Raw genomic sequence first — 6,000 nt, forward strand, 5'->3', positions numbered from 1 at the left:
AAAATGATCTTTTAACTAATTTAGGTTGGGACTTCACCATTTTTTCTTGGACTTTTTTTAAGTTTGACTGAGCAATGGTTCGGACTTCAGTTAATTTGTCCCGTAAAGTGTCAGTGTATTGGGAAACTGTTGCGGGCTTAATAGATGGAGTGTCAAACCACTGCTCCTTTACTATTTTAAGGGGTCCCCTAATTTGTCTCCCATATAGTAACTCGAACGGGGAGAAACCCAATGACTCCTGGGGACATTCCCTGATGGCAAAGAGTAACAAGTCTATGCTTTCATCCCATTCCTTTTGGTGTTCTATACAGTATTTTTTGAGCATTGATTTGAAAGTTTGATGGAACCGTTCCAAGCAACCTTGGGATTGTGGGTGGTAAGCCGAAGATGTACAATGGTCCACACTGAGGTCTTTCATCACCTGTTTGAAAAGATTGCTCGTAAAATTGGTGCCCTGATCGGATTGGATCTCTTTAGGAATGCCCACTGAAGTGAAAAGGTGCAAAAGATGTTTGATTACGTTTTTTGAAGTGATGCTTTTAAGGGGAAAAGCCTCAGGATAACGTGTACTGGTATCCATAACTGTGAGCAGGAATTGATTTCCCTTCTTAGTCTTTGGTAATGGGCCCACACAATCCACAACAATCTTTTCAAATGGTGTAGAAAATACTGGGATGGGCTTAATGGGAGCTGCTGGTATACTTGGTTTTCCTACCATTTGACAAATATGACAAGATTTTAGGTACTTTGACACATCCTTCCTAAGTCCAGGCCAATAATAGTGTTGGAGGAGCTTTTTATATGTTTTCAGGATTCCCAAATGTCCTGAAATACCATCATGGGCAAGGGCAATTAATGCTGGTCTGACCGAGGAGGGAATTACTACTTGATGTATTTCAGACCACGTGTCTAGATGGGCAAGCTCAGGGGGCCAATAGGCCCTCATCAAAACCCCTTCATGATAATAAAAACACGGAAGGGTGTTAAAATCTTTACCCTCAACTGCTGCATGATGAAGTTTATTCAAAGATGGATCAGATTGTTGGGCTTTAATGAGCTCATCCTTACTAATGGTCTTATTGTACAGATCTTCTGTGGGTAGGAAGATATTAGGACAATAGATGGCTTGGTTCGTAGTGCTGGGTAGGTAGATCATGACAATTGGTGGCGGGGTTCGTAACAACATGTTCTTTCCTTATTTTTAAAATGCTTGACAACATTAAGCTTTTCTTCAAGTGTTATAGCCTTTCTTTTATGATCACCACCGGAAATGCGATCACCAGAACGCTTCCCGGAGATATTCTTCTTTTCCATATTCACAAAATTGGAGAAACAGTAAGCAAAAATCACTGAGGACGCTTCAAAACTTCCCACGTGTTTCAAACTGATCGTGTGTGATGTAAACAGAGAGCGCGGGTGTAAAATGCTATGTATTTTGTTTTTCTCTTTTATTTAAAATTTTACTATTTACATATACCTGTACTGTACAGGTATACTGTATACATAAATATTACATAAATTATTTCTGCAATTCTTCACAAACAAAACACATAAATCAAGTGAACATGTGATGTCGAATGTGAACTGTAAACACTGCATAACCCCGCGCCGAGCGACAATACTGTATACATACACTTAAACCGTTCGAGTGGAATCGCGTTACAGCCAACACGCAGTGGCAAAACACGCGTTATAGCAGAACTCACTGTACAGTACATTATATTGTAGAAGACACCTAAAACATTACCTTTAACACACCTTGAATTTAAAAAGAAATTGACCAAATAATAGCAGTCATATAGATAGAATGTGAACAAGAAGGAACTCATCGTGTAATCTATAATTTGGAAGAGCCTTAATTTGTTAACCAACTTTTTAATGACTATGGGCCTCTGACATGGTGGCCTTGGCTTACTTCCCCATCCACTCAGAAGTTTGAAGTTAAAACCAGTTGGTAGCAGTTAGTTACATTGAGGAATTGTCCTCATGTTTATAGTTGTTTTGCCATAGAATGTAATTTGAGATTTTCTTAAATTTACCACACCCACCACACCATGAGTGTTTGGATGTAGATACTGTATAAGTACAGTATTGTCTCATGTTTATGCTTATCTATTCAGAATCTAGTCATTTGTATAGTCAGTTTCTTGAAGCTGTAAAATAGTAATATTTATCCAAACTTTGTATAAGATCACTTTAGAAGATACAGGTTAAGTTGGTCACCTTGGCAACATTGATGTACTTGTGTAGTAGACATGACCAGTGTGCCACAATATTTCCTTTGGCCCTATTAATAATATATATACGGTAATTAGTGTAATATATTATTTCAGTCTGTTTTCCTATATTTCATGACTATAAACCTAATAATTTTCTAACAGATCAGAGATAGAAAATTGTAAAGTGTGAATTTGATGTATTTCTAGAATGTTAACTGCTGATGCTGGTAGGTGGCAATGTCTCAGAACTTTTTGGGGGCAATATCAAATGGTAAGTGAAATGTTTCTGGGAGAGTTTAAATTTATAGATATTTAGGTATATTATGTTTAGGAATGTAGGAGAATCAATTTAAATGCTTATAAGGTTCAGATAATTGCTTATGCATGGATGAAAGTTAAAGGTTAAGAGATTGCAGTACTATACAGGTAAAGTTCATATTTGGAGATAAATAATCAGAAACATAATGTTGTGTTTTGAGGACCTGGAGGATACTGTATGGGCATGTTTGAATATGAGAATGATAATTATTGATAAATTAAAGGTGGTATGAACATGGAATATGGGAGTAACATGAAAAGTAGTCATTTTATAAGTGATAATATAGTTTGAACATATTTAATGAATGAATGTGAGAACAATGACAGGAGGAACAGGTGTGCCTACAGTAAGTTGAAACCAAAGATGACAAGAAGGATACAAGAGATGCGTGAGGGGAAGATTCAATGAACCACTGTATAACTGGAGCATGTAGAAGAAGCCATTGTGCAATATATTAGTTTCTTTCTGTAAATATTTCAAATGCTGTATTTGCATATACCCATTACAGTACACAGTACTAAATAGTATGTAATCATGAATGGGTGCAGGCAATTATTATAATACAACAGACACAGTTCAGTATATAGTGCCGTATTTATGAGGTACAGTGTTACACTGTGGACAACACATCTTAGTCACTGAAAAACTTCAAGGCTAGAGTTACTAAATTCCTATTTAACATTTAAAGTTTATCATATGTTAATTTTATGAACAAGAAAAGGGAATAAAATACTAGTATTAGTTTGAATAAAGTAAAGTTTGAAGAGTTCTCATTCGCTCACAACCCTCATCCTGGAGGCTATGTAAGGTACTTTCAACTTAACCTTTGACAAACCTTCATTGGTATTAAATTATTTTCCCTGGACCCACATGAAAATCTCACCAGTTGTTTGATGAAAAGCATTAGCATAAGAACACAAGAATGGAGGAAGCTGCTGCGAGCCTGTTGGCCCATACTGTACTAAGCAGTCCTCTTTACACCCAACCCATTCTCTGCTTTGTTTACTTCAGATATGCATATAAATGCACTGGTGCACACAATACAGTAAGGCATTTGTGAGCTTAGACACATGCTTTTTTTTTCACATAACACACACATTTAGGCACTCACTTACCTATGCACTTGCACACACAAAGTCAGTCACCCACCTCCATGTGTATATGCGAACTTACACAAAAACAAAGTAACAACAACCTTTTTCTAGGTCTCATTCATGGTAGGGCTGATTTGTTATTGGTTAAAGTCACCATAAGATTTGTAACATTTTTAAGTGTAATAAAAATGAAAACTAATACTTATAAAAAAATTTCATATGAGCAACATGACTTAACATAGTGTTGGTATATAAGCTTACATTTGGATATTTTAACAGGTAATATGGTTAGCCTCATATAGGGCCATAAAAATATGTGTTTCAAGAGAATGCCAGTGGTAACATGCATTTTGAAAGGTGCGATGTAAGTGTGGTGTGAGCAGTTGGAGTATTTTTATGTGAGGGATATTTGTATTACACACACACACACACACACACACACACAATATAAACTAAACATGAAAGCAAAAAGGAAACACAGAAGAACAAAGAGCTTTAAGTAGATTTTCTGGTTTTGAACTGGAAGACTGCAAATGAATAAGTTTTACAGATGCTGTGGTAACCTACACTGTAGTACTGAATATCTGTATACAAATTTTGATGGGACGAGTGAATGAGAGGCATCTGGTATTGATTATAATATTATTATACATAGTAGCTAATCTGTCCAAAACTACCAGATATATTGTTGGTTGAATATCTCATCATTAGTCTGGTTTTCTCTCTTTTTTCCTAATTTAATATGATTATATGTATGACAATTTGAATAAAAAGTACTGAAATTTGCTACTTGTATTTGGCTTTATATATTTTAAGTTAAGACATCACTAACACTACAGGATGGCCTTGTTGTTCATTTAACATGTCATTTTGCCAGTTATATTTAGAAGATTCAGTTTTATACATCAGTTAATCATGCACACTATCCTCAAACTTTCCTTGACTGTGAATCATTTATAAAATCATGATGTCTTGTAGAGTATATGAGGAGCTCCGGACCATAACCCGTCAAGAGCCATATGTCGCTGAATTGTATTATGTATTGTATTGCCAAACCTCTCCTCTGTCTCCCTGGGTAAGTCAGGAACATGTACAGTCCCCCCAAAAAGTATTGTTGGCCGTGGGCTCGACGTGATTCGAGGCTTCCAAGCAATGTTACCCAACCCATTTCTGACTGTTGGGAGTTCTACAAAAACGACCTTTGAGCATAAATGAATATAATAATAATAATAATAATAATAATAATTAACGGTTTATTGAAAGAGCTTGGCAGCCAGAAGGCTGAAAATATACAGTTACATATTTGGGGAATGGGTTTCGAATTACAAATAATATACAAGTAACATAAGTGACACAAATAAGACATATAATAACTAGATGGGGAAAAGCTCAAACTACAGTTCATTTCAACATAGTGACAGTGCAAGGAGTAGTGTTTACTGGGAGTGAATACACTGGTTTATTACAGTTATTGATAATTTTACAATGGTTGGGACTGGGCTGTTCTTATAGCGATCAGTTCGTGCGTATGGGCTGGATGCGGTTGTGGTGTCGAACAGCAATTCTCGGACTAGGGATCTCAGGTGGTAGTAGGAGCCGGTGTCGAGGATGGTGTAGAAGCTTCTTACCAAATTTGCAGATGAGGTCGTGGTGATGGTCAGTGAGAGTCGAAAGGGTCAGTGTGTTGAGCGCTTCTTAATATGTGGAGTAGGAAGGGGAGAGAATAATCTTGCATGCCCTCTTTTGCACTTTTTCTAGGTGTTTACGTTGTGTGGCATTTAGGGAGGAAGACCAGGTGGGGGAGGCATAGGTGAGCTTGGGAAGTATGAATGTTGTGTAAACACTGAGGAGCTCGTGTTTACAGTATATAGTATATACTGTATATACAGTATATACGTTTTCAAATGATGCGAATCCTCCGAGACTTCAGACACATGACGTGATTTGGAGTGGATGTCTTAAATGGACGCCGATGCCATGCCAGTCATCGACGGGATCTTACATTGAATGGAGTGAGGAATTATCGGGAAGACTTCGCAAGATGTGAGAGTTGTTATTATTGCTCTATACAACGAGGGTATATGTAACCCTGAGATAGCACAGGGAACTGGGGTGAGCGAAGTCACATTATCACGATCGGTTAGGCGCAATGAAACTGCTGCTGCCACACTGAAACTTAAACCACAAATATCATACTTTAGGTGGACAGGGTTTCTGTTCCTGCAAGATCCCTTGATAAGAAACCTTATTTCAGTGTTAAACCAATGTAATTTACATATCAGCAACCCGGCAGATCCCATGCAGACTGATATAGGGTATATTACTGTAGTTGTTCACTCTAATATTAAGTACTATTTGCTTAGTCTCC

The 6,000-nt window shown here is 37.1% G+C and overlaps 1 protein-coding gene across 1 annotated transcript in view; it reads left to right on the forward strand.

Moving 5' to 3' along the window:
• Positions 1–4,418, forward strand: part of LOC121853491 (kinesin-like protein KIF3A) — an 85,938-nt gene extending 81,520 nt beyond the window's left edge. The window contains exon 14 of the transcript XR_006086324.1: positions 2,427–4,418. The gene's annotated coding sequence lies outside the window, so the exon portion shown is untranslated. The remainder of the gene's footprint in view (positions 1–2,426) is intronic.
• The last annotated feature ends 1,582 nt before the right edge of the window (positions 4,419–6,000 follow it).

The sequence above is a fragment of the Homarus americanus genome, unplaced genomic scaffold, assembly GCF_018991925.1.
Source record: "Homarus americanus isolate GMGI-L3 unplaced genomic scaffold, GMGI_Hamer_2.0 scaffold4896, whole genome shotgun sequence".
Classification (NCBI taxonomy): domain Eukaryota; kingdom Metazoa; phylum Arthropoda; class Malacostraca; order Decapoda; family Nephropidae; genus Homarus; species Homarus americanus.